At 29.1% G+C, this 20162-nt stretch overlaps 1 pseudogene; it reads left to right on the plus strand.

The window, feature by feature from the left end:
* The first annotated feature begins 7261 nt into the window (after positions 1 to 7261).
* Positions 7262 to 11491, plus strand: LOC100264684 (tetrahydroberberine oxidase-like; annotated as a pseudogene).
* The last annotated feature ends 8671 nt before the right edge of the window (positions 11492 to 20162 follow it).

Here is a 20162-nt window from a genome sequence, read left to right on the forward strand (position 1 = left end):
AGGCAGATGCAATTTCCTCCCATAGAGATAATCTTCAATCTACATCCTCCAATACGCAAAGTCTGTGCCATCAAACTTTTCTATTCCAGACGCCTTTCCTGCTTCCTCTGCCATTGCTCCCACTCAAACCTAACCCTAGGCTCTGATACCAGTTGTAGGGAATTAAACTGAATTCCAACATGTGAGAAACAAAAATAGAGAAAAACACACACCAAAGAAAAACAATCACACGCACAAGACAGTATTTACTTGGTTCGGCAATTTGCCTACGTCCACGGAGTTGCAGGGATATCACTATTATCAGGGAAGAATATAGAGTACAACCACAACGGCTACAATATTTTCTCTTTATGTATAACATAGCAACCACACCACACTAAAAAACCCTAATTACAAAAGGTGGTTTCACAATGGGCTAAACGGGCCCAACAGGCCTCAGTAAATCTCCCATTAAAAAGCCATGCAATATTATTCGGGTCGGGTCGTCAAACCGGATCAAACAAAACTAGGCTTCACAAAGCCCAACAAATTCTATTATACTTTGATGTCAACCCTTATGTTATTAAATTGCGTCATAAATAGATTTATCTCATTAAATTTTATCATATGTCACCATCTCCTTTTATCTATTACTCCTATTTTTTCATCTTACTAAATTCTATTATCTTATTTTTACATCTCATTAAATTTGACTATGTTTCTATCGTCACCTTTTAAATTTTGTTATCTTATTTTGTCTCCTTTTATATGTTATTCTTATTTTTTGTTATGATATTCTATTACTCTTATTTTATGTTATGATATTACTAATTTACTTCGACATTTTAATTAACTAATATTTTATTTAAACAATATTATTTTTAAAAAGCATCACTTTAAAAAATCTATATATATATTAAGTCTAAAAGAATAATCACCTCTAAAACATCTTATACCTAAAAAAATCCACCTAAAAAAATGTATTCTTCTCTAGAAACCCCTCCTTCAATAAATGATAAATGCTAATGGTTTTTCACTTCATATTTCACCTTATATGGATGGTGCCTTTTCAGTGTCAACATTAAAAAATTTATAACTTTCATATGCAATGTATTTTCAATTTTATTCACCTATAAATAAACTCATTTTCTCAAACCGTAAAAAATTCATTTTTATTTCTCTCCCCTCTCTTTTTCATTCTTAGATTTTATTTGCTCACAAAAGGACGAGAATTAGTATTTTCTCATTGTTAGATTTTATTTGCTTACAAAATGACACAAGTTGTCATGAAGGGTTTAGCCTTTTTTTTTTTGGTAGATCATATAGTCCCAGTATTAGATACGACATTTGCTTTGCACTTGCTCTATTGCCTAATGCTAGATTTTTTATTTTATTTTTTATCTCTCTTCAACATTCTTTGATATTATATCTTTTTCAACATAATGATTGCCTTCCTTATTCATCCCTCCTCATTCTCATGAAGTTTATCTAGTTTTTTTTATCTTTAATGAATTAACACTGTTTTTTATGAGATTGATTTTGTTAATGGATTGAAAATGGTATTGTATTTATTCTTGAAGATTATATTGAATTTGTTTGTGGTTCACATTATTTTATAAATAAATAAAGTTTAAATTTGTTAGGACATTGAGTTTTTTTTTATGTTGACAATTTTGTTCATTTTTTTGTTTGGTCATAGAAGTTTTTTTGGATAATGACTTACTCTCCATTGAAGATCAAGGGTTGTTGTTTGTCCAACCAAGAAGTCACAGGAACATCTAAAGAAGTTTTGCTTGTGGCAAATTAGGCTATGTTTAGGTATTAAGTGGATCAGTTTTGTTTTGAACTTAAAAGGCTTTAAAATTGACTTTTGAAATAGAGTAGGACCGCTCAAGTGACTTGGAGCGATCAAGCACTCCAAATTGCTCAAGCGAGCCATACCGCTTAAGCGCCTGAGGTGCTCAAACGATCAATAAGTTGGCTTGAGCAATCATGCATATTTTGTCGAGATTTTTCACATATGGTTTAAAACTCTTCCAAAATTGAAACTCTTTAGGTTTTTGCCTACAAATACCTTCCTTTTTAATCCCTTGAGGGTTAGAGATCATAGAGATTGGAGAGATCACATTAAGATCATTTAGAGACCTTTCATTCTTTAAAGAGGGTCTTCTAAAGACAAAACCTAAAGTGTCATACTATTCTCGATCTCTCATTCAAGGATTCGATCTTTGAATATTGGTTTGAAGACCTTCATCCCTTCGGTGAGGCTAAAATGATCCACTAGAGTAATTGAAGGTTACTATGTCGTAGCTGTGAATCAAGTTGTAGGCATTGAAGAGTAAATCTCGAAGGTAAAACGAGCAGGTAAATTTGTATAACTTGATTTTGTATAGTGAATTTAGATTAGTAGGTCTTAGAACTCATTATTTTTTATCTTCATAGTTAGTGTGAGGGTTTTCCAAGTCAAAAAATTATGTCTCATTGTCTATATTTTTATAGTTGATATTTTGTTTGAATTGCCTATAATTGATAGATAATATTATTTCTATCGTTTCGCAGGATAAAAGAATTAGATATAACTTATAAATTTTTATTGAAAATTTTAAAATCATTCATTCGCCCCTCTCCCTTCTAAGTGTTCCTATTGGACTTTCGATTTTTTAATGGTGATAAAAAAAGTCTTTAAGTAACTTAAGGTGAGTTATGTAAGTTGAAAGGTGCTCAGGTGACCAAGGGCATGTCTAAGTGACCTAAAAAGTGTACATGAATATGCCTAAGTATTTTGTCCTAAAGGTGTACCATAAAGGAGCTATTCTAGAAAGAAAAAAGAAAAATCTTAGATCTAACTCAAGTAGGAATGGCAACGGGGCTGGTTTGGGATGGGTCGTCCCCATCCCAACCCCACCCCGCCCCATTTAGCTTTTTTTTTTTTTTTAAATTACTTTTAAAATTTTTAATTACATTAAAATAAATATATTTTATAAATAATAAAATTATTATATTTTTTATAACATATTTTATTAAAAATTTTAAAATAGTAAAATAAAATTTTAAATAAAATTATTTTTAAAATTTAAATTAAATTTAATTTTAAAATTAATTTTATATATAATCGGAGCGGGGCGGGGTGGGGCGGGTACCCGAAAAAACCCACCCCGTTGCCATCCTTAAACTCAAGGTTGTTATGGGTCACAATGAGAAACTATATAAATCCATCAACCAGAGTCTCCAAGGTGGCTAAAAGGACAAATTGTGTGAGTAGTAATGGGTTACCAAAGAACTATTGTGGAGTATCAAAAGAGCACTAAGTAGAGCATTTGCTAAGGGGATAAAATAAAAGGTTTACAAATAGGTTCATCCCATCAATGAACCATTAACTAATTGTGAATTTCAAGATGAATCTAATTTAATTTCATCAAAATCTATGTATGGAAAAATGAATCAAAATATTTAATATAAGAGAACTTTTAAGAAAAGAAAACTTAATGTAGTCATTAAGACCACTTTTAGTTCTAACTAAAATGAGTATCTTTTTTGTTGTTAATATTGATTCAAAAAACATGATTGTCATATATTTGATATTCAAGTTGGACCATTAGGTGGGGAAAATACAATTAATTTAGCAAAAATTCTTAATTAAAGGTTATTTGGGCAAAAAAAATTGCTAATAGTATGGTGCATGTTTGACATTACATTGAAAGTAGAATGTAGGACCATTGTGATCTATATTTGCAGTTTATTTGTTCAAATTACATTACTTTGGAATTTAGAGTGATTGTGATTGTGAGTAACTACTTAATGAATCTAGTAAAAGAAAACTCAAGTCATCATTATAGATGAAGTAAGGGAATGTTGGAATTAGAAGTGGTCTTAGGCAGTGTTTGTTTTTTAGTTGAATATAAAAAATCAACTAACATAACTAAATCAAACCCATTGATAACAATTTTGCTTTAATTATGTTGATTGATATCAAAGAGTTACTTTTATCTAAAGAGAAAAAACCAAAATATTTTATTTTTTTTATTTAGCCAAAAAACAAACACCACCTTAATGTATGTCCATATTAAGTTTTTTTTTCTTAATAGTTTTTATTCAACTTTAGTGACTTTAAATTAAATTCATCTTAAAAATACATAACACTTATTAAGTTCATGTTTTAATTATTAATTAAAGATTCAAAGTATCAAACTAATGGTTTGTTGATGGGAAGAACCATAAAACACTTATATACAAAAGAGTTCTTGATCCCTTTGTGTACTCATATTTTTTTAGACCATTTTACATCCTCATCATTAAGGAGTGCATAAAAGAGAGTAGGACAATGAAGTTCAAGACAATTACTTGAAGATCTTTAAACCATATTGAAGTTAGAATTTTGGATTAAATTGTGCTTTCTTCATATCCTATGTGTTATTGAAAATTTTCTAACAAAGTCTCGGTACGATATAAGACCAAGAGCATCAAGTCTAGAAAATTTTCTAACAAGGTCCTAATACTATATATGAAGACTTTTTCAATATTTTCATAAAATCTAACAACTAATATTTCTATGATATCTAATAATTCAATGCTTACTAAATATTGTACTTAGTTTACATTATAAAAAGTATTTGAAAAAAAATTACAACAATGCTAAAAAGAATTCAAATTCTTTTATTTGATTCATTATAAAAAGAAAAAAGAATTTAAATATTATAATTTATTTAAAAATTTATATATTTTAAAATTTTTAAACAATTTTTTTTTAAAAAGAAATTAGAAAGCATATACAAAATTTAATTGAATTCAAAGACTTTGCTTTAGAAGTGTTTTTTAAAAAAAAAGTTCTAAAAAACAATTTTTGAAAATTTTTATTTGATGTTTTGTAAAATAAAAATCTGTTTGGAAATATAAATTATTTGTAACATATTTTTAATGCTTTTAAATATACTTTAAAAATAACTTTTATCTATATTGTTTTATTTTTAATTATTTTTTATATTTACATAATTCTTTTTTAAATAATCCTTAGAAAATAAGTGAAAATAAATAAAAGATATTCCTGAAAACATCAAAATTTTTAATTTTAAGATTTATGATTGTTAAATGTGTTTTCCTAAATTATTTTAAAAAACAATTACCAACTGGACCCAAACATTTCCTTTATTTGGGCCCTTGACTCTTTATTTTCCTAAGGTTTGTTCACTTCTTTTGCCTATTAATTTGTTCCTTCCTAATTTTTTCTTCTTCAAAATTCAACCTTAGAATCCAATTCTAAGGTGGAGGAAAACGAAGGGAGGACTATTTATTTTATTTTATTTGTTTGGTAAATAATGAGATGTAGGGCAATAGCATCATTAATGTCAAAGTTTCACCCAAAACCATTTCATGGAATCAGATAAACTAGAGTTACGGGGGAAGACATTTCAAACATGAGATTTTTTATCAAATGAATATGGGTTTTGTTGACTTTTATACGAACATCGGAGAATTAAGCCTTGTTAACTATTTTTTTAAAATAATTTAAAAAATAGTTTTTAATATTTTGTAAAATAAAAATCTATTGAAGAACTTGAAATATTTTTAACTTATTTTTAATATTTTTAAAAATAATTTTTATATCCATAACTTTATTTTTAATTATTTTATATGTTTATATAATTATTTTTTAAAATAATTTTTATAAAATAAGTGAAAATAACTAAAAGATGTTCAAAACATCATATTTTATGTTCTTCAGAATAGAAAATAAAAAATAAAAAACTATTTTTAGTTGTGAAATATGTTTTTAAATCTTTTTGTTCCAAAAAAAGTTATCCAACATGTCCTTAGTTATGCCTGACAAATCATAACGGTCATGAGAGATTCTGGGAAAAAAGATTCAATTGCCAGCATGCACTATTAATTAAAGAATAAAGGGAGTTCATTTTTCTCTTTTTTTTTCTTCAAATTTTATTTAATTTCTTCAAGTATTTTTCTGCTCCGTACGTCCAAAGAGGAAAAGTCTTTATTGTTATTATTATTTAAAGAAATTCAACTTTTGAAAACTTTTCATAATACTCGAGAGTTTGAAAACCAAAGTTAAGAGTTAGAAATTAAAAAATAAATGAATAAACATAAAAAAAAAAAAATCAAACAATTGATTGAAGGTTTGCTCTGAATGGCCTTTGTAGGGAAAAAATCAAACACACCGGTGACTAACAGTGGTCGAACGTCAGCAATTTTGTCATAAAATGAAATTAGGAAAAAGTATATATAGCATGCTCCATTGTTAGGAAATTTCAACTCTCCAAAATTGGATCTGGTCATGCTTGTGCTTGAAAGTGGGATACAGAAACAACTACATCAACTTTGGGGTTAAGACACAGACAATTCGACATTTGGGTAGCTTGAATACAATATTCAACAGTTCATATGGGACTAGATTTCAATGTACATACATATGGGCCCTATACAAGTATTCAACTGATAGGCTTGTGTAATAATCAATATCCCATGCACTAACTATATGCCCAAAAATTGGAGAAGGCTAGGCAAGAGGGAAATCAATCTTTTGAAGGAAAATCAGCTTCAACAAATCAAGGGACACTAGCTATAAGGCTTCATTAATTAATTAGTCCTTTGTTTTTGCCAACATGACGTGACTTATAATTGTCTTTTTTAAAAAAGAAAAAAGAAAAAGAAAAATTGTGATGTGTTTATCAAGCGTTGTATGTAATTCGTGGTAGACTTCAATCACAGTAATCTAGCGTGGTTGTGGGAAGTGGGGGAAAAAGAACTCAATGAGATTGGTCCAGTTTCAAGTGTCAATTGCCATGCATGTAGGGTTCTTCATTTCTTTCCTTGAATTTTCTGCGCCCGTTTATTGTGGAGAAACTTCAACCTAACTAAATGCTTGAACTGTTCTCCTTAAGAAAGATGGAAAAGGCATCACAAATTCAAGCATCCCATGCACGTTCACATTCTCTGTTTCAAACAGGCTTAAGATATGGAGCTGTTTTCTCCCCTTTACACACACAAAAGAAAAAAACCAACTTAAGATATGGAGACTCCAAGTTCTTCATTGCTTTCACTTGCTCTTGTTCTTCTCTTCTCATTTGTCTTGGCAGCTTCAGCCGATGTTCATGAGAATTTTCTCCAGTGCCTTACCCTTCAACATTCCCAGAACACCAACCCAATTTCCCAAGTCATTTACACCCCAAACAACTCCTCATATTCATCTGTCTTGCAGTTCTCCATACAAAACCCTAAAGCCTCTAATCTGCATGCCATGTTTTCTTGAACAATTAATGGCTACTTGAATATGGGATTCATACAATGGTGTAATATTTCTGATGCCCCATTTTTCATTCTTGATCTCATAAATCTTCGATCCATCAGTGTAGATGTGGCAAATAGCACTGCGTGGGTCCAAGTTGGTGCTACTATTGGAGAACTTCACTATAGAATCGCTGAGAAAAGTACTACTCTTGGCTTTCCAGCTGGTGTTTGCCCTACTGTAGGTGTTGGCGGACACTTCAGTGGGGCGGGCTGTAACTAAGGGTCTCCAACGGGCCGGGCGGAAGGCCCATGGCCCAACCCGGGGTGGGCCACTGAGCCCGTTGACTGGTCAACGGGCCGGGCCCTTGGTATATATCTAAGGCCCGTGGCCCAACCTGTGGGCCCTCAAGCTGGGCGGGCTTGGCGGGCCGGCTGCCCGGGCAGGGTAAAAATTAAAATAATTTTCAGTTTTGAAGGGAAGGGGATTCGAACTCCATCCCTTATGGATCCATAAGGGAGCTAGCCACCAACTAAGCTAGCCCTCTTTTGTGTAACTATTTTGCATTAGTTATATATATATATATTAGAAATGTTGTATGATTTTTGAAAAAAAATAAAAGTGAGCTGGCTGTTCAACGGTCACATGACTCACATGACCGTTGAACATGCCTGCCACTCAATTCAATATTATGATCGTTGAACGGTCTTGATTAAAAAATAATAAAATTAAATCCTAATATTTAAATCCCTATAAATATTAAATACCCTCAATTTTTTTCTATTCTCTCAACTCTTAAGCTCTCTCCCATTCCACAATATTTCCGATTATTGCATTTTGTCTCAAATTATTCAATATTATTGGTAGTGAAAAACAAGCATTGGTGGTTCAAAGAGTTCAAATTTAAAGGAATTTCTGCTTCGGTTCTCCAATTTAGTAACATACTTCACCTTTACTTTTATTTATTTGTTACATTTTAATTTTACATTTATTATTTTTAGCATAATATTTTATCAATAATTATAATTATGGCAAGTGGTTCTTGTTCTTCATCTAATGCATGTGATAACAAAAAAATTACTTCAAATATATGGAATTTTTTTGATTGAATAGAAATAAATTTCGAAAATAATAAAAAATAAATAAAATCAAAATGTAAAATTTGTAACAAACTTTTTAGTGGTGGCTTAAATGCAGGTACAAGTCATTTAAAAAGACATCATGAAAATTGTAAAACTAAAAATAATGTAGATATTAGAAATTATATGCAATTAGGTAAAGATGAAAGTGGAAATTTAAAAACATTTTCTTATGATGAATCTTATTGTCGTGAAGAAATGATTGGTTATATAATAAGAGCAGAACAATCTTTCAATTTCATGGAAACTCATGATTTTACATGAACAATGCAACGAACTGTTAATCCTCAGTTTCAAGGTTGCTTTGGAAATACAGTTAAAAAAATTCTTATAAAAAATTTTGAAACACAAAAAGAAAATTTTAATTTTTTTTTTGCAAATTTTGAAGGAAGAATTTGTTTAACATCTGATATTTGGACATCTTTAACTCATAGTGGTTTTTTTATGTATAACTGCTCATTATATTGATAATGAATGGAAATTAAATAAAAAAATTATTTCATTTAAAATAATAAATGCTCCACATAATGGTAAAAATATAGCATCTTTAATAAATGATGAAATTATAGATTTTGGCATTCGTGATAAAATATTTACAATAACATTAGATAATGCTTCTAATAATGATACAACAGTATCTAGATTAAAACGATATTGGCAAATAAAAGAAGATCAATGTAAAATATTTCATGTGCGTTGTTGTGCACATGAAATATTAAGTTAATAAGTAGTATAAAATTTAATTAGTGAAATAAATTGTAGTTTAATTAAATTATGTTGTGTCCTAAGAAATAAATTGAAAATAAAATTTAAGTTTTATATGAATTAGAAATTTATAAATTTTCTAAAATAGGAATAAATTAAATTATCTTTCATAATTAAAAACATTAATTTGAATACCTAAAATTTTAGGATTGTCAAACCTATAATTTTAGATAAATAGTAATGATTATTTTTCTTATACTTTGTTAGGTGAAGAGTTGATTTTCCAGGATTATTTTTCTCCAAAGTTTTTGAGGACTTTTTTTGAGGTAAGGAAAATTAATACAAATTTTGTAAAATAAAATAATTTATATATATGTTATTTGAAATGTGTAATTGTTAATTTTGCTTTTAAGAATGGATCAAATATATTTTGTATGGAAAAATGTGTTATAACATTTATTTTATTTATATCGAAATATTTGGGGATTTTTTGCTTTTGTAAGTTGAAATAAATAAAATAAAGAATTTGACTCTGGTTTGTTTGACCCTTATCAACGAGATATAATAGTTGACTTTTACATTTTCATGATGGGAAATGTAATTGATTTGAATCCTAATCTCTAAGGGTTTGGTTAGAGTTACTAGTACTAGTAGCGTTTGGTTCTGTCCACTTTAAAATAAATATTTGAGGCTAATCACTTATTTGTAAAATCCCACTTAAATGGACACTATTTTTTTTTTCTTTTTGATAACCAGAGTGAAAACAATTGAAATGTATTTGATTTGAAATGGATATGAAATGATTTTGATATATATGAAAATGTTTGGTTAAACACTTTAAAATGTATTAGCATATTTGTACTCAAACGTTCTTATGAAAATGATTTTACACTAAATCTCCTATTTGTAAGCATGATTGAAACTATTTGATGTATTAATATTCATTATTGGGCTTTAAACTCATTCCCCTTTGTTCATAATTTTTTTCCAGGTACCCCCAGTTCGGGCGAGGAGTGAAGGTTAGGAGGGGAAATTGGCTTGTTAGGACATGTGTCAAAACTCTCTTTATTTTTTAGCATTATTTAGATGTCAAAATTTGTTTTCCATTAGTATTATTTGAGTTTGGAGTTATTTGGACAATAACACTTGGTTTGATGTGTTAGTTTCAAAAAAATTATTTCATAAAAATTATTATTTGGAGATTTTAGAATTTTTGTTCTACTACTCTAAATGACAATTTGGTAATTGGTAAATTTCCAGTTACAATATGAATGTTTGTATTGTTTCCACTTTAAACTTTTGGGCTTGAAGTGTGAAATGACCGTCATGCCCTTGGAGCGGGTTTTGAGGCGTAACAAAGGCTATGGAATGTTGCAACGTAAATTTGGTCTTGCTGCTGATAATGTGATCGATGCACACTTAATTGACGTTAATGGTAGAATTCTTGACAGAGAATCCATGGGGGAGGATTCGTTTTGGGCCATTAGAGGAGGTGGTGGCGCTAGCTTTGGAGTCATTATTGCATGGAAAATAATGCTAGTTCCAGTTCCCTGCACTGTCACTGTATTCACAGTTTGAAAGACCTTAGAACAAAATGCAACAATGCTTGTCCTTTGATGGCAGTACATCGCGGACAAGTTAGATGAAGACCTCTTCATCAGAATCATCTTAAGAAGGGTGAATTCCAGTGAAGAAGGGAAGAAAACAATAGAAGCTTCATTCAACTCCTTATTCCTTGGTGGGGTTGATGAGCTCCTTCCACTGATGTAGGAGAGCTTCCCAGAATTAGGCTTGGTGAAAGAAGATTGTATCGAGATGAGCTGGATCGAATCCATCCTCTACTTTGCTGGATTCCCAGGTGGGGCTTCCCTGGATGTTTTGCTGGATAGAACTCCTCTCACCCCGAAGGTTTTTCAAAGCCAAATCAGACCATGTGAAGGAACCCATTTCCGAAATCAGGTTAGAGGGGATATGGAGGAGGTTTTATGAAGAAGAGGCTGTAACAGCTGAGATGATCTTCAGTCCTTATAAAGGAAGGATGAATGAGATCCCGGAGTCCAAAACTCCATTCCCTCATAGAGCAGGGAACATATATAAAATCCAGCACTTGGTGTATTGGGAAGAAGAATGAACTGAGGCATCCATTAGGCATATGAGTTGGATCAGAAGGCTTTACAGTTACATGGTTCCCTATGTTTCAAAATCTCCAAGGGCAGCATATCTCAACTATAGGGATCTTAACATAGGTACAAACAGCAACAAAGGCAACACAAGCTATGCACAAGCAAGCATTTGGGGTGTCAAGTATTTCAAAAACAACTTCAACAGATTGGTACAAGTGAAAGCCTCGGTTGATCCAATGAATTTCTTCAGGAATGAACAAAACATCCCACCTATTTCAGTACCATGGTGGAAGAAGAGAGGAAACTAGTGATCCTTGGCTAGAAAACAATACTCCATCTGTATATCTTACTCCTTTGTATAAACATTAAATAAAGGCCATAACATGGACATATATTAATTGATTTTACTGTTGTACTCTTGCATAAATAAAGATCGGCTCATACACTGTTTACTAAATTAAAATTAATTATTTCATTTTTCCTTCATTTTATATCACTATCTGCTACACTGGCATGTAAAGGGGACCATTTGGCATTAACTGTAGCTTCTAAGACATGTCCATTTGAAAATGATCTTTGAAAAGAAAAACATTTTGAAAAATAAAGTTTGTGTTGTAAAACAAGGACAAATACAATGCAAATCAAAGTAGTAGAGATGAAATATATCTTACTTTGATAATGATATATAATAGGGAAGAAGAAATCAGAGAAGAGAGTTGAGAAAGTTGAGAGAATGAAAAACAGAGAGAATGAGAGAAAGTAAGAAATTTCTTTCTCGCTTAGGGATACATATTACAGGGGATGAGAAACCCTTTTATAAGCTTTCTAAATGACTTCCATTAATATTCCCATTAATGAATATTAATGGAACTCATAAATAACATTAATGGTTTCCATTAATGAGTATTAATGGAACTCCTAAATAATACTTAATTAACATTTATTATAATTAATGTGGTGACATTCATTACTTCAGTTATAACACTCCTACTTGGATGTCCACCACATTGAAGAATATGCCTTATTAAAACATTGCTAGTAAAAAACCCTATGGGAAAAAACCTAGCGAAGGAAAAAGAGTACAATATTCTTATAATTCTTTAAGTTGCTCTTGGTATGTTAAGATTGCCTCGTCAAAAACCTTATCAGTAAAACCCAGTAGGACAAAACATGGTCGAAGGGAAAAAGAGTATAGTACACTAACACCCTTTTACAAGCATACTCCCCCTCATGTTTATATCTTTGAGTTGACACATTCCAATCTTGTGTATTAACTTCTTGAATATTGAGGTTGACAACAATTTTTTGAATAAATTTGTTAGATTATCACTTGAGCGTATTTGTTGCACATCAATTTCACCACTCTTCTAGAGTTCATGTGTATAAAAGAATTTTGGTGAAATGTGTTTAGTTCTATCTCCTTTAATATAACACCCTGTTATTTGTGCAATGCATGCAACATTATCTTCAAATAATATTGTTGGGTCACCTTTGATTGAGGAGAGTCCACATGATTTCCGAATATACTGGATCATAGATCTTAGCTATATACACTCACGACTTGCTTCATGAATTGCCAATATTTCTGAAGGATTTGATGATGTGGCCATCATTGTTTGTTTGACAGATCTCCATGAAATAGTAATACCATTGCAATTAAACACATACCTTATTTGTGACCTACCTTTATGTGGATCTGAAAGATATCCTGCATTTGCATATCCAAGTAATTGTTGCTTTGATTCTCTTGAGTAAAATAGTGGTACTTTTAAGATACAATAGTACTTTTAGAATAGTAGTACTTTGAATAGCAATACTTTCAATACACTTTAATAGTACTTTTTTTTTAATAAAATATTGATACCACTAATTTAGCATAGTGGTACTTTTAATAGTGATATATTCCCTATATTATCCTGGTAAGAGTATTAACAACATGTCCACAAAAACTAAATAATGGAAAACTAGTAACAACATTGTCATAGGGTCTATTCACCCTACAAAAGCAAAGATAGATAAAGATGTTAATGGAACAATAATAAGAGTTTCACCCTTTAAGACTAAGATAGAGGATAAAAGAACTGCTAGTGCAGTAAATGTTAAAAAAATCTTGGAACAAAATAACTAGCCAAGGTCAAGCGTGTTTAGGGCAGGCTTTTGGGTGATTACTCACTAAGGTTTGTAAATCTGCAAATAGGCTCTAGATTAAGGATTTAAAATGAGTTCAATTTTGATATCCATGTCTAGGAAATCCATAGATCCCTAAGAAGCTGTAGTAAACAATGAAGAGATTAATTATCCTAAGATTTAAAATGAATTAGATGATTGGAAATCACCCAAGGTATCTAATAAAAAAATTTATAAGAAAGGAACCTTTAAGTTTTTCTCTGATTACACCATTAAGATACTTGAGCAAACCATAAGTTTACAGCAAGATGATCAAGTGATAAGACTCTTGGATAGTAAGTCCATAGAGAAACATAAGAAAGACTACAACTTCATACACTTTGGTATGATTCAACTTTGAACTTGAAGGCTTACATCTTGAGAGAGAAAGAAAAGAGAATGGAGTTTAAGGTGGAGAATGAGAAAATGGAAATTGACAGATGCTTACAACTGAGGACCGAGCCTCCTTAGGCAAAATAAGAATTTTAAACAGTTCCAGCAATCAATAGTTCACTGTTGACTTTTTGGCATGAATAGTGACCACTCATGAAGTGAATAGTGAATAGTAAAAACGACATTTTATTATAGCACTTCTGACTTTTCTGACCAAATCTTACTTTCAGTGGCTTACTATGCTCCTTTTGACTGCTTTTGACTAGAATCTTAACTGTAAATTCATGATGAAGGACCAACATACTTTTGGCGCAAACTTGACTTAAAGTTGATGGAGAATCTTGGGTTGACAATAACTGATTACAATCATGACATAATTCCCACCTTCGGTGAAGTGATAACTTAATTATCTTGATTTTCAGATGAGAAGGAGAATGCCATCACAGTCATCTCTATTATCCAGGAGATAGTTAGTAGAAGAATCATCTGATTCAGTACCACCATCATCTTGAGAGAAACTTGAGCTACTCATATCTAAGATTTTTTTTAAATTCTTAAGGAGTCTTGGCCGCAGCAAGCATTGCTTGAAGTTGCTGTTTCTTAAGAAGAAACTAGGATAGGTCATTAGACGTTGAAGCTTGTGATGGATGCTTAAGAAAATATTGTTGGATAGTTTGCACAAAAGCATCATTCTTTAGGGCACCCCATCACTTAGTCTTAAAAGTTCTTCTAAGAGAGAGAAGAGTTGAGGATTCATCTTCAATTATCATATAGTCCCATTGGACTATCCATGTGAGAGCAAATTCACTAAAAAATATTAGTAGTGGGGAGAAAGCTAAAAGGTCTTTAGGGGCGACAAAGGATTTCTTAAATAATTCAAAACCATCAAGGATAGGTTTTGAGAGAATCTTAATAATAGGACCAAAATAAATCCACCAACTATGGAACCAAAAAGGAAAGGAAAGTTGATGCTTGGATGAGAAATAAAACTTCCATAATGACAAAAGTCTTTGTTTTGGATAAGAAAAACATTAAACTAGGCTCTTTGGTAATCACAATAGTTATAAAATCTTGGTCTTGAAGGTTTGGTGAATTCTCTTGAGAGATTTGGTTTCCCATCCCACTGCTTAATTGTGAGAATCTTCTAAATATGGCAAGTTGATATATATATATAAGAGATTGGTATCCTCTTTTCCAAAAATCATGTCTATTGGTGTTATTATGCAATAACATACATTCAATTCACGTTATTTCATTATTTCATGTTTTTAGAGAAATGCTTGATAAATAATTACTCTCAAAATAACACTTTAAGGGAAAACTATTTCACTAAAAACATACTTTTATTAAAAAATACTTTAAATAAAAATTTTATAAGAGTGCGTTTGATATTAATTTTAAAAAACGCTTATAATATTTCTAACACTTGAATAATAAAAAATTTTACATGTTAAAAAAATAAGAAATGCTTTCTAAAATCACTACAAAATGGTCTTTGGAATGAATTAGTAACAAGATTAAAGACATTATATTGTATTCCAAAACCATAATGAAGATTTTCACATTTTCTTGTATTGTATTACAAGAAAAATTATGTAATGCTTGTGGGCACATCACATCAAAATTATATGTTTTCCACAAGTGAACCCTACAGGCTCCAGGCAACAATTTTTGACAAAAATTTATTCAAAATTTCTCCTCCAACACAATTAAAATTAATTATGGGAGAATTATCTTTTAGGGGTAGATGGGCCCCCAAATTAACAAAAGGTCCATATAACTCTTCAAATTGAGTTGAAGGATATGAAATAGTAACGGACAAATATACCCTTTAAGAACACATATAAAATATTTTATAAAATTAAGTTAAATAATTTTTTTTCAATAATTTTTTTTTTCAAAAATACTAAATTAAATAAAAGTAGTTTTCAAAAATATTAAATTAAATAATTTTTTTTTCAAAAATATTAAATTAAATTTTTTTTTCAAAAATATTAAATTAAATTAAAGTATTTAAAAAAAAATTAAATTAAATAAAAGTATTTTAAAAAATATTAAATTACATAAAAGTATTTTTAAAAAATATTAAATTAAATAAAAAATATTAAATTAAATAAAAGTATTTTTCAAAAATATTAATTTTTTTTCTCAAAATCAATAAAGGGCATTTTTGGAAATACTGAAAGATGATATCCTTTAACTCAATTTTCATACTTTCATTGGGTCTTGGGCTCAATTTGAAGAATTACATGGACCTTTTGTTAATTTGGGGGCCCATCTACCCCCAAAACATAATTCTCCCATTAATTATATCATCTATTTTTATTACATCATATTTTTTATGGGTTAGTGTTGAAAATGAGGATAATTTCCTTATGTTATTCTTTTGAATGTACTCAAAATTTGAACATAAATTAAAAAAAAAAAAGTGTAACCCATAACAAATAGTTTCCTTCCTTGGGATTTTCATGATTTTAATGTACAAAAATTGCCATATTTTGTTGGCATTTAAAACTTTTATCAACTATGAAAATGAAGGAAGTAGATTCAAATAAACTAAAGCAATAAAGTGACCACATGATTATTATAAAAGAATAATTTATAACAAAATTTATTTTCCTTATAGATCCGAAGCCGATAAAAATAAGAATTATAAATCAATAAATTAAATTCTTAGGTCCATGCCTTGATTGTCCTTTAAGGAGGAATGTCTATAAATTTCTACATTTTATTTTTTATGAAAATTATGGGTTGTTTGGTGATTATTTTTTAGAACAGTTTTCTATTCTTCAAAACAAGAAAAAAAAAAAAAACATGTTTAGTAACCAAAAATTGTTTTTTTTATTGGTTTGACTTGTTTGTCTGAGTTAGAAAATAATTATATAAATGTGTAAAATGATTAAAAATAAAGTATTGGATATAAACATTATTTTAAAATATTAAAAATAGGTTAAAAAGATTTTAAGTACCCACATAACAGTTTTCAAAATCTGTTTTAAAAAATTATCTTTCAGAACTATTTTGGAAAATAGTTACCAAATAAAGTCTAAACTTATATTTTTATTTTATATGTAGTCAACAAGGAAAATTGAAAATTTAAATTGGAAAAAATTTTATTTTTTTACATAAAAGGGGCATGCGTTATGAAAATTAATCCAACTTTGGATATAAAAATAAAATCTCAAGTCATTCCAAATCTGATTAAACCTCCCCAAATGGGTCTTATTAGGGACAGATAAGCATTGCCAAATGAGTATTGTTAGGAATATGACATGAAGCACGGCTCTAAAAATACACATTGTCATCCTTAATTCTTCATCATATAATTTATGAAGTTTCATAAGTTAAGAATATTTACCGACTGTGTTTGGTTCTAAAAAATTGAGGGAAAATGTAAAAGAAAGAAAATACAAAAGAAAAGTAGAATGAAATAAAAATTAAAGTAAAATAAAAAAATAAATTAAAAGTCAATAAATTATTTTTATTTATTATTTTAAATTTATTTTAACTCATCTATATAAAAATTAAATAATTTAAAAATACAGAAGTTTTTAGTTAATTTTAATTATATTTGATTTTTATTTTTATTTTTCATAAGACAATCAAATATGAAAAGATCATTATCCTTCGCATTTTTTTTCCTTCCTTAATATTTCCCCGAGCCAAATACAACAATAGTTGCTTATAGATTGGAAAAAAAATATTCTAGCTTAAACCTAGTACTAGTTATATAAAATATGATAACCATGTCTTCTAGATAAGATCTCCACGTAAACGTACAATAAAATGGTAATCCATCAAAATTTTGGTCACAATGTTGGCCATCAAACCTTCCAAATTGTGGTTTATAGCTAGTTGGTCAAACAAAGATTATGAACTTATGATTACGTAATTAGTGTGAAAGCAATATTCATCTTAATAATCGTGAAACATGTCGAAGCATTATAGGTTCACTCCACCAAAGAAGGAAAGGATAAACAGAAGAAAAAAAATTGTCTTTATTAATTTCTAACAATCCAGAATGTGACTTTAGGTGAGTACGTAATCGGCCGTATAGATTTGAATTAACGTCTTTCTCTTGTTCTCCATCTCTCCGTGGGTGTTTGACATATTCAGAGTTGATTAAAGAGGCTTTGACTGTACATCATATAGGTAGACTTGGTATACTCAATATATTAAAATAAAAAGATACTTAAAATTTTGAACCAATTGTTTGAAAGTAAACTGGGTTTGGGGGCTGAGTTCAGTTCAAATTCGTGGTTAAACTCTATAGAAGGGCTGGCCTGCATGCAGACATTACCCAATATTGTGATATTTGACGTAGCAATAGCTATCTTACATTTCTTTTTTAAGAAAAGTCAACTCCAAACAACATTCAAGGTTTTATCATGCGTTTTAGTATTAAAGATATAAATTCTTGGTCGGTAATTGACTGATGGAATGAGTTGATTCAGGGGATTACTTGTCAAACTTTTTGGTTGATTATTTGTTGCTACGTGTCAGCCTAATCAGCAGGGAAATTGGCACTGATGAAATTACATTCTAATCGGACTTTCTTTTCCAGGATAGATTTTTGGCTTAATTCTAAAATAATGATTTTTGGGTTTGTATAAGTATATTTATTAAAATAACTTAATATTATAATTTTAAAATAAAAAATAAATTTAAATATTAAATCAAAATAATTAATTTATTTTTAATTACATATATTTAACGAAAGTAAATTTTATAATTATAACTTTATATTGATAACCCATCTTTTATAATAAATAATTTTTTAGCTATCTTATGTGTCTATGATACTTATAAATAGTTGTTTACGGAATAAATTTATTATTTAACATTAGTACAAATATAAATATTAGTTAAAATTAATCAGACTAAATATCGATGATTTAGAAAATTATTTTTATTTATTAATTTAAAACTAATTATTTATTTTTTACTTTAATTATTAAGATTATTTAATAGAATTAATTAAAGTCATTAAATATTAAATATTAAATATTAAATTTTATCAAACAATGTATTTTTTATTTAAAGAATAAAAAATAATAATAACTTAAATATAAAATATAATAGGACTCATATATAAAGTACAAACTTATTTTAATTTTTAAAATTTTAAAATTTGAGACAATAAATTTTTTTAATCCCCTCATGATATTAAAATCATTATTAGCTATATTAATGTGGGAAAATTAAAGGTTATTTAGATTGTATTTGATAATAATTTTAAAAAGTATTTTTGATTTTTATTTTTTTTAAAATTTTTTTAAAAATACAAATTTTTAAATATTAGAAATATTGAAAACATTTTATAAAATCAATAAGCACTCATAAGCATGAGTTTCAATCAATGATTTTGAATGCCTACCAAATTGTATAAGCCATCAACTCATTTCGTCTTAGGGACCATGTTCCAGACGAGCTATCAATGGAGTACTACCAGCTCCTTAGGATTAGAGATGAGTGATCCCTTTCAGTGTTATGGGGCTTGAGGGGGCATCTTGTAGTTTAAAGTCCCACAATGAACTTGAATTAACCCATAGCCAGGAGATGGAGTAATTCTCTGGGTGTTTCCTCAACGCACGCCAAAGCTCAGACCACTTCTTTTCTACCACAGCTGCACCCTTCTCTCGCATCTTTCATCACTTTTATTTCTTGATTTGACAGAAGCCATTGTAAGGTAAAAGTTGATAATGTTTTAAAGAATAATTATTAACAATTTCTTTCACTTACTTTTTACAAAGTTATATATTTATTTATTTATGTAAAATATGAAAATTTTAAAATTTTTTTCTATTTTTTAAATTATTATTCATAAAATCCATTTGAAAATATTTAAAAATTTCTTTAAAAAATAATTTAGAATAAATTATAAAAAATTGTTTTTTATCATAAAAAATCTATTATGTGTTTTAATTTCTTAATTTTTTAAAATTGGTTTTTTCTAAGAATAAAAAAACTGTTTTAAAGAATAATTATTAAATAAGATTAACATTTTTTTTACATCTACCACGTTGGTATCACCAAGTAGATCTAGATAATTATATTTGGTTCCTTTTTTTTTTTTTAATTATTATTTGTAAATTTCCTTTTGGAGGAAAAAATGAATTTTGGGATAGTCTTGAGCTATGATTGTGAATATTACAGAAGCTGAACATACAAATGGTCGTACAGGAGATGAAGACATTGCCAAGAGCTCCACAATGAGTTCATGGATCGTGTAAAAGTAAAATAAACAAAGGATCCTTTCATATGATAATGCAATTACAGAATGTCAAACGCAGATTGAGTTCCATTCACCAATTCCTGCTTTGAATTTCCATGGTCAAATTGGGAGGTGACTTGTATTGTCTTCTTACCTCTTCTTTTATTATATATAAATTCCAATCCGAACTAGGATCTTGTAGTACC

Source organism: Vitis vinifera, chromosome 10 (assembly GCF_030704535.1).
Source record: "Vitis vinifera cultivar Pinot Noir 40024 chromosome 10, ASM3070453v1".
In the NCBI taxonomy this organism is placed as follows: domain Eukaryota; kingdom Viridiplantae; phylum Streptophyta; class Magnoliopsida; order Vitales; family Vitaceae; genus Vitis; species Vitis vinifera.